At 42.1% G+C, this 16,231-nt stretch overlaps 5 non-coding genes across 5 annotated transcripts; all 5 read left to right on the forward strand.

Annotated features, from left to right (window-relative positions):
- The first annotated feature begins 1,201 nt into the window (after nt 1-1,201).
- TRNAF-GAA (transfer RNA phenylalanine (anticodon GAA)) lies at nt 1,202-1,274 on the forward strand. The gene has a single exon. It is a non-coding gene; the product is annotated as a tRNA-Phe (tRNA).
- A 2,599-nt stretch (nt 1,275-3,873) lies between these two features.
- TRNAF-GAA (transfer RNA phenylalanine (anticodon GAA)) lies at nt 3,874-3,946 on the forward strand. Its single transcript has one exon. It is a non-coding gene; the product is annotated as a tRNA-Phe (tRNA).
- A 2,983-nt stretch (nt 3,947-6,929) lies between these two features.
- Nucleotides 6,930-7,002, forward strand: TRNAV-GAC (transfer RNA valine (anticodon GAC)). The gene has a single exon. It is a non-coding gene; the product is annotated as a tRNA-Val (tRNA).
- Nucleotides 7,003-10,563: 3,561 nt separating this feature from the next.
- On the forward strand, nt 10,564-10,636 carry TRNAF-AAA (transfer RNA phenylalanine (anticodon AAA)). Its single transcript has one exon. It is a non-coding gene; the product is annotated as a tRNA-Phe (tRNA).
- A 4,488-nt stretch (nt 10,637-15,124) lies between these two features.
- Nucleotides 15,125-15,197, forward strand: TRNAF-AAA (transfer RNA phenylalanine (anticodon AAA)). Its single transcript has one exon. It is a non-coding gene; the product is annotated as a tRNA-Phe (tRNA).
- The last annotated feature ends 1,034 nt before the right edge of the window (nt 15,198-16,231 follow it).

Raw genomic sequence — 16,231 nt, forward strand, 5'->3', positions numbered from 1 at the left:
ACATCAAAACACCACAAATTTGACGGTCTTAGAATATCGTAAAACATTGCGTATGCAGCCGAAATAGCTCAGTTGGGAGAGCGTTAGACTGAAGATCTAAAGGTCCCTGGTTCGATCCCGGGTTTTGGCAGGTTGCTATGTGCGTACTTGATTCTCTTTTCTCTCTTCGTTTGTTGTAGTTTTGGCACCCGTGAAAGTGCGAAATCAGCAGCAAGTCTGGCAGTTTGGGAAAATTCTAAAAATAAAGCAAGACAAAGCAGGTCCGTGAGAAGTGTGTTAAAATGACAGTCCCAGACACATTCTTGGTTTTCTGCAACCTATTTTGAATATGATTTTGATTTCTCTTTTCCTTTGTCGATGTTTGGAGTTTTCACCGTGGAAAAGATCAAAACACCACAAATTTAACGGTCTTAGAATATCGTAAAAAGTTGTGCTTGCAGCCGAAATAGCTCAGTTGGGAGAGCGTTAGACTGAAGATGTAAAGGTCCCTGGTTCGATCCCGGGTTTCGGCATGTTGCTATGAGCGTATTTGGTTCTCGTTTCTATCTTCGTTTGTTGTAGTTTTGGCACCCATGAAAGTGCGAAATCAGCAGAAAGTCTGGCAGTTTGGGAAAATTCTAAAAATAAAGCAAGACAAAGCAGGTCTGTGAGAAGTGTGTTAAAATGACAGTCCCAGACACATTCTTGGTTTTCTGCAACCTATGTTGAATATGATTTTGATTTCTCTTTTCCTTTGTCGGTTTGGAGTTTTCACCGTGGAAAAGATCAAAACACCACAAATTTGACGGTCTTAGAATATCGTAAAAAGTTGTGCTTGCAGCCGAAATAGCTCAGTTGGGAGAGCGTTAGACTGAAGATCTAAAGGTCCCTGGTTCGATCCCGGGTTTTGGCAGGTTGCTATGTGCGTACTTGATTTTCTTTTCTCTCTTCGTTTGTTGTAGTTTTGGCACCCGTGAAAGTGCGAAATCAGCAGCAAGTGTGGCAGTTTGGGAAAATTCTAAAAATAAAGCAAGACAAAGCAGGTCTGTGAGAAGTGTGTTAAAATGACAGTCCCAGACACATTCTTGGTTTTCTGCAACCTATGTTGAATATGATTTTGATTTCTCTTTTTTTTTGTCGATGTTTGGAGTTTTCACCGTGGAAAAGATCAAAACACCACAAATTTGACGGTCTTAGAATATCGTAAAAAGTTGTGCTTGCAGCCGAAATAGCTCAGTTGGGAGAGCGTTAGACTGAAGATCTAAAGGTCCCTGGTTCGATCCCGGGTTTCGGCATGTTGCTATGAGCGTATTTGGTTCTCGTTTCTCTCTTCGTGTGTTGTAGTTTTGGCACCCATGAAAGTGCGAAATCAGCAGAAAGTCTGGCAGTTTGGGAAAATTCTAAAAATATAGCAAGAAAAAGCAGGTCCGTCAGAAGAGTGTTAAAATGATGGTCCCAGACACAATCTAGGATTTCTGCAACCTATGTTGAATATGATTCTGAGTTCTCTTTTCCTTTGCCGATGTTTGGAGTTTTCACCGTGGAAAAGATCAAAACACCACAAATTTGACGGTCTTAGAATATCGTAAAAAGTTGTGCTTGCAGCCGAAATAGCTCAGTTGGGAGAGCGTTAGACTGAAGATCTAAAGGTCCCTGGTTCGATCCCGGGTTTTGGCAGGTTGCTATGTGCGTACTTGATTCTCTTTTCTCTCTTCGTTTGTTGTAGTTTTGGCACCCGTGAAAGTGCGAAATCAGCAGCAAGTCTGGCAGTTTGGGAAAATTCTAAAAATAAAGCAAGACAAAGCAGGTCTGTGAGAAGTGTGTTAAAATGACAGTCCCAGACACATTCTTGGTTTTCTGCAACCTATGTTGAATATGATTTTGATTTCTCTTTTTCTTTGTCGATGTTTGGAGTTTTCACCGTGGAAAAGATCAAAACACCACAAATTTGACGGTCTTAGAATATCGTAAAAAGTTGTGCTTGCAGCTGAAATAGCTCAGTTGGGAGAGCGTTAGACTGAAGATCTAAAGGTCCCTGGTTCGATCCCGGGTTTCGGCATGTTGCTATGAGCGTACTTGGTTCTCGTTTCTCTCTTCGTGTGTTGTAGTTTTGGCACCCATGAAAGTGCGAAATCAGCAGAAAGTCTGGCAGTTTGGGAAAATTCTAAAAATATAGCAAGAAAAAGCAGGTCCGTCAGAAGAGTGTTAAAATGATGGTCCCAGACACAATCTAGGATTTCTACAACCTATGTTGAATATGATTCTGAGTTCTCTTTTCCTTTGCCGATGTTTGGAGTTTTTTCCCTGGAAAACATCAAAACACCACAAATTTGACGGTCTTATAATATCATGAAAAGTTGTGTATGCAGCCGAAATAGCTCAGTTGGGAGAGCGTTAGACTGAAGATCTAAAGGTCCCTGGTTCAATCCCGGGTTTTGGCAGGTTGCTATCTGCGTACTTAATTCTCTTTTCTCTCTTCGTTTGTTGTAGTTTTGGCACCCGTGAAAGTGCGAAATCAGCAGCAAGTGTGGCAGTTTGGGAAAATTCTAAAAATAAAGCAAGACAAAGCAGGTCTGTGAGAAGTGTGTTAAAATGACAGTCCCAGACACATTCTTGGTTTTCTGCAACCTATTTTGAATATGATTTTGATTTCTCTTTTCCTTTGTCGATGTTTGGAGTTTTCACCGTGGAAAAGATCAAAACACCACAAATTTGACGGTCTTAGAATATCGTAAAACATTGCGTATGCAGCCGAAATAGCTCAGTTGGGAGAGCGTTAGACTGAAGATCTAAAGGTCCCTGGTTCGATCCCGGGTTTTGGCAGGTTGCTATGTGCGTACTTGATTCTCTTTTCTCTCTTCGTTTGTTGTAGTTTTGGCACCCGTGAAAGTGCGAAATCAGCAGCAAGTCTGGCAGTTTGGGAAAATTCTAAAAATAAAGCAAGACAAAGCAGGTCCGTGAGAAGTGTGTTAAAATGACAGTCCCAGACACATTCTTGGTTTTCTGCAACCTATTTTGAATATGATTTTGATTTCTCTTTTCCTTTGTCGATGTTTGGAGTTTTCACCGTGGAAAAGATCAAAACACCACAAATTTGACGGTCTTAGAATATCGTAAAAAGTTGTGCTTGCAGCCGAAATAGCTCAGTTGGGAGAGCGTTAGACTGAAGATCTAAAGGTCCCTGGTTCGATCCTGGGTTTCGGCATGTTGCTATGAGCGTATTTGGTTCTCGTTTCTCTCTTCATGTGTTGTAGTTTTGGCACCCATGAAAGTGCGAAATCAGCAGAAAGTCTGGCAGTTTGGGAAAATTCTAAAAATAAAGCAAGACAAAGCAGGTCCGTGAGAAGTGTGTTAAAATGACAGTCCCAGACACATTCTTGGTTTTCTGCAACCAATGTTGAATATGATTTTGATTTCTCTTTTCCTTTGTCGGTTTGGAGTTTTCACCGTGGAAAAGATCAAAACACCACAAATTTGACGGTCTTAGAATATCGTAAAAAGTTGTGCTTGCATCCGAAATAGCTCAGTTGGGAGAGCGTTAGACTGAAGATCTAAAGGTCCCTGGTTCGATCCCGGGTTTTGGCAGGTTGCTATGTGCGTACTTGATTTTCTTTTCTCTCTTCGTTTGTTGTAGTTTTGGCACCCGTGAAAGTGCGAAATCAGCAGCAAGTGTGGCAGTTTGGGAAAATTCTAAAAATAAAGCAAGACAAAGCAGGTCTGTGAGAAGTGTGTTAAAATGACAGTCCCAGACACATTCTTGGTTTTCTGCAACCTATGTTGAATATGATTTTGATTTCTCTTTTTCTTTGTCGATGTTTGGAGTTTTCACCGTGGAAAAGATCAAAACACCACAAATTTGACGGTCTTAGAATATCGTAAAAAGTTGTGCTTGCAGCCGAAATAGCTCAGTTGGGAGAGCGTTAGACTGAAGATCTAAAGGTCCCTGGTTCGATCCCGGGTTTCGGCATGTTGCTATGAGCGTACTTGGTTCTCGTTTCTCTCTTCGTGTGTTGTAGTTTTGGCACCCATGAAAGTGCGAAATCAGCAGAAAGTCTGGCAGTTTGGGAAAATTCTAAAAGTATAGCAAGACAAAGCAGGTCCGTGAGAAGTGTGTTAAAATGACAGTCCCAGACACATTCTTGGTTTTCTGCAACCTATTTTGAATATGATTTTGATTTCTCTTTTTCTTTGTCGATGTTTGGAGTTTTCACCGTGGAAAAGATCAAAACACCACAAATTTGACGGTCTTAGAATATCGTAAAAAGTTGTGCTTGCAGCCGAAATAGCTCAGTTGGGAGAGCGTTAGATTGAAGATCTAAAGGTCCCTGGTTCGATCCCGGGTTTCGGCATGTTGCTATGAGCGTACTTGGTTCTCGTTTCTCTCTTCGTGTGTTGTAGTTTTGGCACCCATGAAAGTGCGAAATCAGCAGAAAGTCTGGCAGTTTGGGAAAATTCTAAAAATATAGCACGAAAAAGCAGGTCCGTCAGAAGAGTGTTAAAATGATGGTCCCAGACACAATCTAGGATTTCTGCAACCTATGTTGAATATGATTCTGAGTTCTCTTTTCCTTTGCCGATGTTTGGAGTTTTTTCCCTGGAAAACATCAAAACACCACAAATTTGATGGTCTTAGAATATCATAAAAAGTTGTGTATGCAGCAGAAATAGCTCAGTTGGGAGAGCGTTAGACTGAAGATCTAAAGGTCCCTGGTTCGATCCCAGGTTTCGGCAGGTTGCTATGAGCGTACTTGATTCTCGTTTCTCTCTTAGTTTGTTGCAGTTTTGGCACCCGTGAAAGTGCGAAATCAGCAGCAAGTCTGGCAGTTTGGGAAAATTCTAAAAATAAAGCAAGACAAAGCAGGTCCGTGAGAAGTGTGTTAAAATGACAGTCCCAGACACATTCTTGGTTTTCTGCAACCTATTTTGAATATGATTTTGATTTCTCTTTTCCTTTGTCGATGTTTGGAGTTTTCACCGTGGAAAAGATCAAAACACCACAAATTTGACGGTCTTAGAATATCGTAAAAAGTTGTGCTTGCAGCCGAAATAGCTCAGTTGGGAGAGCGTTAGACTGAAGATCTAAAGGTCCCTGGTTCGATCCCGTGTTTCGGCATGTTGCTACGAGCGTACTTGGTTCTAGTTTCTCTCTTCGTGTGTTGTAGTTTTGGCACCCATGAAAGTGCGAAATCAGCAGAAAGTCTGGCAGTTTGGGAAAATTCTAAAAATATAGCAAGAAAAAGCAGGTCCGTCAGAAGAGTGTTAAAATGATGGTCCCAGACACAATCTAGGATTTCTGCAACCTATGTTGAATATGATTCTGAGTTCTCTTTTCCTTTGCCGATGTTTGGAGTTTTTTCCCTGGAAAACATCAAAACACCACAAATTTGACGGTCTTAGAATATCGTAAAAAGTTGTGTTTGCAGCCGAAATAGCTCAGTTGGGAGAGCGCTAGACTGAAGATCTAAAGGTCCCTGGTTCGATCTCGGGTTTTGGCAGGTTGCTATGTGCGTACTTGATTCTCTTTTCTCTCTTCGTTTGTTGTAGTTTTGGCACCCGTGAAAGTGCGAAATCAGCAGCAAGTCCGGCAGTTTGGGAAAATTCTAAAAATAAAGCAAGACAAAGCAGGTCCGTGAGAAGTGTGTTAAGATGACAGTCCCAGACACATTCTTGGTTTTCTGCAACCTATTTTGAATATGATTTTGATTTCTCTTTTTCTTTGTCGATGTTTGGAGTTTTCACCGTGGAAAAGATCAAAACACCACAAATTTGACGGTCTTAGAATATCGTAAAAAGTTGTGCTTGCAGCCGAAATAGCTCAGTTGGGAGAGCGTTAGACTGAAGATCTAAAGGTCCCATGTTCGATCCCGGGTTTCGGCATGTTGCTATGAGCGTACTTGATTCTCGTTTCTCTCTTCGTTTGTTGCAGTTTTGGCACCCGTGAATGTGCGAAATCAGCAGCAAGTGTGGCAGTTTGGGAAAATTCTAAAAATAAAGCAAGACAAAGCAGGTCCGTGAGAAGTGTATTAAAATGACAGTCCCAGACACATTCTTGGTTTTCTGCAACCTATTTTGAATATGATTTTGATTTCTCTTTTCCTTTGTCGATGTTTGGAGTTTTCACCGTGGAAAAGATCAAAACACCACAAATTTGATGGTCTTAGAATATCGTAAAAAGTTGTGCTTGCAGCCGAAATAGCTCAGTTGGGAGAGCGTTAGACTGAAGATCTAAAGGTCCCTGGTTCGATCCTGGGTTTCGGCATGTTGCTATGAGTGTACTAGGTACTCGTTTCTCTCTTCGTGTGTTGTAGTTTTGGCACCCATGGAAGTGCGAAATCAGCAGCAAGTGTGGCAGTTTGGGAAAATTCTAAAAATAAAGCAAGACAAAGCAGGTCCGTGAGAAGTGTGTTAAAATGACAGTCCCAGACACAATCTTGGTTTTCTGCAACCTATGTTGAATATGATTTTGATTTCTCTTTTCCTTTGTCGATGTTTGGAGTTTTCACCGTGGAAAACATCAAAACACCACAAATTTGACGGTCTTAGAATATCGTAAAATGTTGTGTATGCAGCAGAAATAGCTCAGTTGGGAGAGCGTTAGACTGAAGTTCTAAATGTCCCTGGTTCGATCCCGGGTTTTGGCAGGTTGCTATGTGCGTACTTGATTCTCTTTTCTCTCTCCGTTTGTTGTAGTTTTGGCGCCCGTGAAAGTGCGAAATCAGCAGCAAGTCTGGCAGTTTGGGAAAATTCTAAAAATAAAGCAAGACAAAGCAGGTCCGTCAGAAGAGTGTTAAAATGATGGTCTCAAACACAATCTAGGATTTCTGCAGCATATGTTGAATATGATTTTGAGTTCTCTTTTCCTTTGCCGATGTTTGGAATTTTTTCCCTGGAAAACATCAAAACACCACAAATTTGACGGTCTTAGAATATCGTAAAAAGTTGTGTATGCAGCCGAAATAGCTCAGTTAGGACAGCGTTAGACTGACGATCTAGAAGTCCCTGGATCGATCCCGGGTTTCGGCATGTTGCTATGAGTGTACTTGGTACTCGTTTCTCTCTTCGTGTGTTGTAGTTTTGGCACCCATGAAAGTGCGAAATCAGCAGCAAGTCTGGCAGTTTGGGAAAATTCTAAAAATAAAGCAAGACAAAGCAGGTCCGTGAGAAGTGTGTTAAAATGACAATCCCAGACACATTCTTGGTTTTCTGCAACCTATTTTGAATATGATTTTGATTTCTCTTTTCCTTTGTCGATGTTTGGAGTTTTCACCGTGGAAAAGATCAAAACACCACAAATTTGACGGTCTTAGAATATCGTAAAAAGTTGTACTTGTAGCCAAAATAGCTCAGTTGGGAGAGCGTTAGACTGAAGATCTAAAGGTCCCGGGTGTCGGCATGTTGCTATGAGTGTACTTGGTACTCGTTTTTCTCTTCGTGTGTTGTAGTTTTGGCACCCATGAAAGTGCGAAATCAGCAGAAAGTCTGGCAGTTTGGGAAAATTCTAAAAATATAGCAAGAAAAAGCAGGTCCGTCAGAAGAGTGTTAAAATGATGGTCCCAGACACAATCTAGGATTTCTGCAACCTATGTTGAATATGATTCTGAGTTCTCTTTTCCTTTGCCGATGTTTGGAGTTTTTTCCCTGGAAAACATCAAAACACCACAAATTTGACGGTCTTAGAATATCGTAAAAAGTTGTGCTTGCAGCTGAAATAGCTCAGTTGGGAGAGCGCTAGACTGAAGATCTAAAGGTCCCTGGTTCAATCTCGGGTTTTGGCAGGTTGCTATGTGCGTACTTGATTCTCTTTTCTCTCTTCGTTTGTTGTAGTTTTGGCACCCGTGAAAGTGCGAAATCAGCAGCAAGTCCGGCAGTTTGGGAAAATTCTAAAAATAAAGCAAGACAAAGCAGGTCCGTGAGAAGTGTGTTAAGATGACAGTCCCAGACACATTCTTGGTTTTCTGCAACCTATTTTGAATATGATTTTGATTTCTCTTTTTCTTTGTCGATGTTTGGAGTTTTCACCGTGGAAAAGATCAAAACACCACAAATTTGACGGTCTTAGAATATCGTAAAAAGTTGTGCTTGCAGCCGAAATAGCTCAGTTGGGAGAGCGTTAGACTGAAGATCTAAAGGTCCCATGTTCGATCCCGGGTTTCGGCATGTTGCTATGAGCGTACTTGATTCTCGTTTCTCTCTTCGTTTGTTGCAGTTTTGGCACCCGTGAATGTGCGAAATCAGCAGCAAGTGTGGCAGTTTGGGAAAATTCTAAAAATAAAGCAAGACAAAGCAGGTCCGTGAGAAGTGTGTTAAAATGACAGTCCCAGACACATTCTTGGTTTTCTGCAACCTATTTTGAATATGATTTTGATTTCTCTTTTCCTTTGTCGATGTTTGGAGTTTTCACCGTGGAAAACATCAAAACACCACAAATTTGACGGTCTTAGAATATCATAAAATGTTGTGTATGCAGCAGAAATAGCTCAGTTGGGAGAGCATTAGACTGAAGTTCTAAATGTCCCTGGTTCGATCCTGGGTTTTGGCAGGTTGCTATGTGCGTACTTGATTCTCTTTTCTCTCTTCGTTTGTTGTAGTTTTGGCACCCGTGAAAGTGCGAAATCAGCAGCAAGTCTGGCAGTTTGGGAAAATTCTAAAAATAAAGCAAGACAAAGCAGGTCCGTCAGAAGAGTGTTAAAATGATGGTCTCAAACACAATCTAGGATTTCTGCAGCATATGTTGAATATGATTTTGAGTTCTCTTTTCCTTTGCCGATGTTTGGAATTTTTTCCCTGGAAAACATCAAAACACCACAAATTTGACGGTCTTAGAATATCGTAAAAAGTTGTGTATGCAGCCGAAATAGCTCAGTTGGGACAGCGTTAGACTGAAGATCTAGAAGTCCCTGGATCGATCCCGGGTTTCGGCATGTTGCTATGAGTGTACTTGGTACTCGTTTCTCTCTTCGTGTGTTGTAGTTTTGGCACCCATGAAAGTGCGAAATCAGCAGCAAGTCTGGCAGTTTGGGAAAATTCTAAAAATAAAGCAAGACAAAGCAGGTCCGTGAGAAGTGTGTTAAAATGACAATCCCAGACACATTCTTGGTTTTCTGCAACCTATTTTGAATATGATTTTGATTTCTCTTTTCCTTTGTCGATGTTTGGAGTTTTCACCGTGGAAAAGATCAAAACACCACAAATTTGACGGTCTTAGAATATCGTAAAAAGTTGTACTTGTAGCCAAAATAGCTCAGTTGGGAGAGCGTTAGACTGAAGATCTAAAGGTCCCGGGTGTCGGCATGTTGCTATGAGTGTACTTGGTACTCGTTTTTCTCTTCGTGTGTTGTAGTTTTGGCACCCATGAAAGTGCGAAATCAGCAGCAAGTCTGGCAGTTTGGGAAAATTCTAAAAATAAAGCAAGACAACGCAGGTCCATCAGAAGAGTGTTAAAATGACAGTCCCAGACACAATCTTGGTTTTCTGCAGTCTATGTTGAATATGATTTTGATTTCTCTTTTCCTTTGCCGATGTTTGGAGTTTTCTCCATGGAAAACATCAAAACACCACAAATTTGACGGTCTTAGGGCTCATGTCCACGGGGAAAATAGGATTTAGGATCCGCAGCGGATTTCCTGCATGCGGATCCGCATCCCATAGGGATGCATTGACCACCCGCGGGTACATAAATACCCGCGGATCGTCAATAAAAGTGATTTAAAAAAAAATGGAGCATGAAAAAATCTGGACCATGCTCCATTTTCATGCGGATCTCCCGCGGGGACGGCTCCCGCGGGCTTCTATTGAAGCCTATGGAAGCCGTCCGGATCCGCGGGAGACCTAAAATAGGAATTTAAAAGCATTTACTCACCCGCAGCGGACCGCGAAGCTCTTCTCTTCCTCACGGCCGCATCTCCCTTGCTTCGGCTCGGCGGATGTGCCCGGCGCATGCGCGCGGCACGTCGAAGACGTGCCGGCGACGTGCCGCCGGCGTCAGGAATTCATCCGCCGGCCGAAAATGAAGATCCGGCCGTGAGGAACAGCAGAGCTTCGTCGCCCGCGCCGGAAAGGTAAATGCTTTAAATTGCTATTTTCGGCGCTCATGTCCGCGGGGCAGGAGGGACCCGCTGCAGATTCTCCATGTAGAATCTGCAGCGGATCTGATTTTCCCCGTGGACATGAGGCCTTAGAATATCATAAAAAGTTGTTAACGCAGCCAAAATAGCTCAGTTGGGAGAGCGTTAGCCTGAAGATCTAAAGGTTCCTGGCTCGATCCAGGTTTCGGCAGGTTGCCAAGAGAGTACTTGATTCTCGTTTCTCTCTTCGTTTGTTGTATTTTTGGCACCCGTGAAAGTGCGAAATCAGCAGCAAGTCTGGCAGTTTGGGAAAATTCTAAGAATAAAGCAAGACAAAGCAGGTCCGTCAGAAGAGTGTTAAAATGACGGTCCCAGACACAATCTTGGTTTTCTGCAGCGTACGTTGAATATGATTTTGATTTCTCTTTTCCTTTGTCGATGTTTCGAGTTTTCTCCATGGAAAACATCAAAACACCACAAATTTGACGGTCTTAGAATATCGTAAAAAGTTGCATATGCAGTCGAAATAGCTCAGTTGGGAGAGCGTTAGACTAAAGATCTAAAGGTCTCTTGTTCGATCCCAGGTTTCGGCAGGTTGCTATGAGCGTACTTGATTCTCGTTTCTCTCTTCTTTTGTTGTAGTTTTGGCACCCGTGAAAGTGCGAAATCAGCAGCAAGTCTGCCAGTTTTGGAAAATTCTAAAAATAAAGCAAGACAAAGCAGGTCCGTCAGAAGAGTGTTAAAATGACAGTCCCAGACACAATCTTGGTTTTCTGCAGTCTATGTTGAATATGATTTTGATTTCTCTTTTCCTTTGCCGATGTTTGGAGTTTTCTCCATGGAAAACATCAAAACACCACAAATTTGACGGTCTTAGAATATCATTAAAAGTTGTTAACGCAGCCAAAATAGCTCAGTTGGGAGAGCGTTAGCCTGAAGATCTAAAGGTCCCTGGTTCGATCCCGGGTTTCGGCATGTTGCTAAGAGCGCACTTGGTTCTCGTTTCTCTCTTGGTTTGTTGTAGTTTTGGCACCCATGAAAGTGCGAAATCAGCAGCAAGTCTGCCAGTTTGGGAAAATTCTAAAAATAAAGCAAGACAACGCAGGTCCGTCAGAAGAGTGTTAAAATGACGGTCCCAGACACAATCTTGGTTTTCTGCAGCCTATGTTGAATATGATTTTGATTTCTCTTTTCCTTTGTCGATGTTTGGAGTTTTCTCCGTGGAAAAGATCAAAACACCACAAATATGACGGTATTAGAATATCATAAAAAGTTGTGCTTGCAGCCGATATTGCTCAGTTGGGAGAGCGTTAGACTGAAGATCTAAAGGTCCCTGGTTTGGTCCCTGGTTTCAGCATGTTGTTATGAGCGTACTTGATTCTCGTTTCTCTCTTCGTTTGTTGTAGTTTTGGCACCCATGAAAGTGCGAAATCAGCAGCAAGTCTGGCAGTTTTGGAAAATTCTAAAAATAAAGCAAGACAAAGCAGGTCCGTCAGAAGAGTGTTAAAATGATGGTCTCAAACACAATCTAGGATTTCTGCAGCATATGTTGAATATGATTTTGAGTTCTCTTTTCCTTTGCCGATGTTTGGAATTTTTTCCCTGGAAAACATCAAAACACCACAAATTTGACGGTCTTAGAATATCGCAAAAAGTTGTGTATGCAGCCGAAATAGCTCAGTTGGGACAGCGTTAGACTGAAGATCTAGAGGTCCCAGGATCGATCCCGGGTTTCGGCATGTTGCTATGAGTGTACTTAGTACTCGTTTCTTTCTTCGTGTGTTGTAGTTTTGTCACACATGAAAGTGCGAAATCAGCAGCAAGTCTGGCAGTTTGGGAAAATTCTAAAAATAAAGCAAGACAAAGCAGGTCCGTGAGAAGTGTGTTAAAATGACAATCCCAGACACATTCTTGGTTTTCTGCAACCTATTTTGAATATGATTTTGATTTCTCTTTTCCTTTGTCGATGTTTGGAGTTTTCACCGTGGAAAAGATCAAAACACCACAAATTTGACGGTCTTAGAATATCGTAAAAAGTTGTGTATGCAGCCGAAATAGCTCAGTTGGGACAGGGTTAGACTGAACATCTAGAGGTCCCAGGATCGATCCCGGGTTTCGGCATGTTGCTATGAGTGTACTTAGTACTCGTTTCTTTCTTCGTGTGTTGTAGTTTTGGCACCCATGAAAGTGCGAAATCAGCAGCAAGTCTGGCACTTTGGGAAAATTCTAAAAATAAAGCAAGACAAAGCAGGTCCGTGAGAAGTGTGTTAAAATGACAATCCCAGACACATTCTTGGTTTTCTGCAACCTATTTTGAATATGATTTTGATTTCTCTTTTCCTTTGTCGATGTTTGGAGTTTTCACCGTGGAAAAGATCAAAACACCACAAATTTGACGGTCTTAGAATATCGTAAAAAGTTGTGCTTGCAGCCGAAATAGCTCAGTTGGGACAGCGTTAGACTGAAGATCTAAAGGTCCCTGGTTCGATCCCGGGTTTTGGCATGTTGCTAAGAGCGTACTTGGTTCTCGTTTCTCTTTTTGTTTGTTGTAGTTTTGGCACCCATGAAAGTGCGAAATCAGCAGCAAGTCTGCCAGTTTGTGAAAATTCTAAAAATAAAGCAAGACAACGCAGGTCCGTCAGAAGAGTGTTAAAATGACGGTCCCAGACACAATCTTGGTTTTCTGCAGCCTATGTTGAATATGATTTTGATTTCTCTTTTCCTTTGTCGATGTTTGGAGTTTTCTCCGTGGAAAACATCAAAACACCACAAATTTGACGGTCTTAGAATATCATAAAAAGTTGTGTATGCAGCCGAAATAGCTCAGTTGGGAGAGCGTTAGACTGAAGATCTAAAGGTCCCTGGTTTGGTCCCGGGTTTCGGCATGTTGCTATGAGCGTACTTGATTCTCGTTTCTCTCTTCGTTTGTTGTAGTTTGGCACCCGTGAATGTGCGAAATCAGCAGCAAGTCTGGCAGTTTGGGAAAATTCTAAAAATAAAGCAAGACAAAGCAGGTCCGTGAGAAGTGTGTTAAAATGACAGTCGCAGACACGTTCTTGGTTTTCTGCAACCTATTTTGAATATGATTTTGATTTCTCTTTTCCTTTGTCGATGTTTGGAGTTTTCACGGTGGAAATGATCAAAACACCACAAATTTGACGGTCTTAGAATATCGTAAAAAGTTGTGCTTGCAGCCGAAATAGCTCAGTTGGGACAGCGTTAGACTGAAGATCTAAAGGTCCCTGGTTCGATCCCTGGTTTCGGCATGTTGCTATGAGCGTACTTGGTTCTAGTTTCTCTCTTCGTGTGTTGTAGTTTTGGCACCCATGAAAGTGCGAAATCAGCAGCAAGTCTGGCAGTTTTGGAAAATTCTAAAAATAAAGCAAGACAAAGCAGGTCCGTCAGAAGAGTGTTAAAATGATGGTCTCAAACACAATCTAGGATTTCTGCAGCATATGTTGAATATGATTTTGAGTTCTCTTTTCCTTTGCCGATGTTTGGAATTTTTTCCCTGGAAAACATCAAAACACCACAAATTTGACGGTCTTAGAATATCGTAAAAAGTTGTGTATGCAGCCGAAATAGCTCAGTTGGGACAGCATTAGACTGAAGATCTAGAGGTCCCTGGATCGATCCCGGGTTTCGGCATGTTGCTATGAGTGTACTTGATTCTCTTTGTTTGTTGTAGTTTTGGCACCCGTGAAAGTGCGAAATCAGCAGCAAGTCTGGCAGTTTGGGAAAATTCTAAAAATAAAGCAAGACAAAGCAGGTCCGTGAGAAGTGTGTTAAAATGACAATCCCAGACACATTCTTGGTTTTCTGCAACCTATTTTGAATATGATTTTGATTTCTCTTTTCCTTTGTCGATGTTTGGAGTTTTCACCGTGGAAAAGATCAAAACACCACAAATTTGACGGTCTTAGAATATCGTAAAAAGTTGTGCTTGCAGCCGAAATAGCTCAGTTGGGAGAGCGTTAGACTGAAGATCTAAAGGTCCCGGTTTTCGGCATGTTGCTATGAGTGTACTTGGTACTCGTTTCTCTCTTCGTGTGTTGTAGTTTTGGCACCCATGAAAGTGCGAAATCAGCAGCAAGTCTGGCAGTTTGGGAAAATTCTAAAAATAAAGCAAGACAACGCAGGTCCATCAGAAGAGTGTTAAAATGACAGTCCCAGACACAATCTTGGTTTTCTGCAGTCTATGTTGAATATGATTTTGATTTCTCTTTTCCTTTGCCGATGTTTGGAGTTTTCTCCATGGAAAACATCAAAACACCACAAATTTGACGGTCTTAGAATATCATAAAAAGTTGTTAACACAGCCAAAATAGCTCAGTTGGGAGAGCGTTAGCCTGAAGATCTAAAGGTCCCTGGCTCGATCCAGGTTTCGGCAGGTTGCCAAGAGAGTACTTGATTCTCGTTTCTCTCTTCGTTTGTTGTATTTTTGGCACCCGTGAAAGTGCAAAATCAGCAGCAAGTCTGGCAGTTTGGGAAAATTCTAAAAATAAAGCAAGACAAAGCAGGTCCGTCAGAAGAGTGTTAAAATGACGGTCCCAGACACAATCTTGGTTTTCTGCAGCGTACGTTGAATATGATTTTGATTTCTCTTTTCCTTTGCCGATGTTTGGAGTTTTCTCCATGGAAAACATCAAAACACCACAAATTTGACGGTCTTAGAATATCATAAAAAGTTGTGTATGCAGCCGAAATAGCTCAGTTGGGAGAGCGTTAGCCTGAAGATCTGAATGTCCCTGGTTCGATCCCGGGTTTCGGCATGTTGCTATGAGCGTACTTGGTTCTCGTTTCTCTCTTCGTTTGTTGTATTTTTGGCACCCGTGAAAGTGCAAAATCAGCAGCAAGTCTGGCAGTTTGGGAAAATTCTAAAAATAAAGCAAGACAAAGCAGGTCCGTGAGAAGTGTGTTAAAATGACAGTCCCAGACACAATCTTGGTTTTCTGCAACCTATGTTGAATATGATTTTGATTTCTCTTTTCCTTTGTCGATGTTTGGAGTTTTCTCCCTGAAAAAGATCAAAACACCACAAATTTGACGGTCTTAGAATATCCTAAAAAGTTGTGTATGCACCCGAAATAGCTCAGTTGGGAGAGCGTTAAACTAAAGATCTAAAGGTTCCTAGTTCAATCCCGGGTTTCGGCAGGTTGCTATAAGTGTACTTGATTCTCTTTTCTCTCTTCGTTTGTTGTAGTTCTGGCACCCGTGAAAGTGCGAAATCAGCAGCAAGTCTGGCAGTTTGGGAAAATTCTAAAAATAAAGCAAGACAAAGCAAGTCCGTCAGAAGAGTGTTAAAATGACGGTCCCAGACACAATCTTGGTTTTCTGCAGCGTATGTTGATTATGATTTTGATTTCTCTTTTCCTTTGTTGATGTTTGGAGTTTTCTTTGTGGAAAAGATCACAAACCACAAATATGACGGTCTTAGAATATCATAAAAAGTTGTGTATGCACCCGAAATAGCTCAGTTGGGAGAGCATTAGACTGAAGATTAGAGATGAGCAAGCACCAAAATGCTCGTTACTTGGGATGAACTTTTCGCGATGCTCGAGGGTTCGTTTCGAGTAACGAACCCCATTGAAGTCAATGGGCGACCCGAGCATTTTTGTATTTCGCCGATGCTCGCTAAGGTTTCCTTGTGTGAAAATCTGGGCAATTCAAGAAAGTGATGGGAACGACACAGCAACGGATAGGGCAGGCGAGGGGCTACATGTTGGGCTGCATCTCAAGTTCGCAGGTCCCATTATTAAGCCACAATAGCGGCAAGAGTGGGGGCCCCCCCTCCCAACAACTTTTACTTCTGAAAAGCCCTCATTAGCATGGCATACCTTTGCTAAGCACCACACTACCTCCAACAAAGCACAATCACTGCCTGCATGGCACTGCACTGCCACTTCTCCTGGGTTACATGCTGCCCAACTGCCCCCCCCTCCCCCCCACAGCGCACACCAAAGTGTCCCTGCGCAGCCTTCAGCTGCCCTCATGCCACACCACCCTCATGTCTATTTAGAAGTGCGTCTGCCATGAGGAGGAACCGCAGGCACACACTGCAGACGGTTTGCACGGCTAGGCAGCGACCCTCTTTAAAAGGGGCGGGGCGATAGCCCACAATGCTGTACAGAAGCAATGAGAAATAGAATCCTGTGCCACCGCCATCAGGAGCTGCACACGTGGGCATA

Source organism: Eleutherodactylus coqui, chromosome 3, assembly GCF_035609145.1.
Source record: "Eleutherodactylus coqui strain aEleCoq1 chromosome 3, aEleCoq1.hap1, whole genome shotgun sequence".
NCBI classification, from domain to species: domain Eukaryota; kingdom Metazoa; phylum Chordata; class Amphibia; order Anura; family Eleutherodactylidae; genus Eleutherodactylus; species Eleutherodactylus coqui.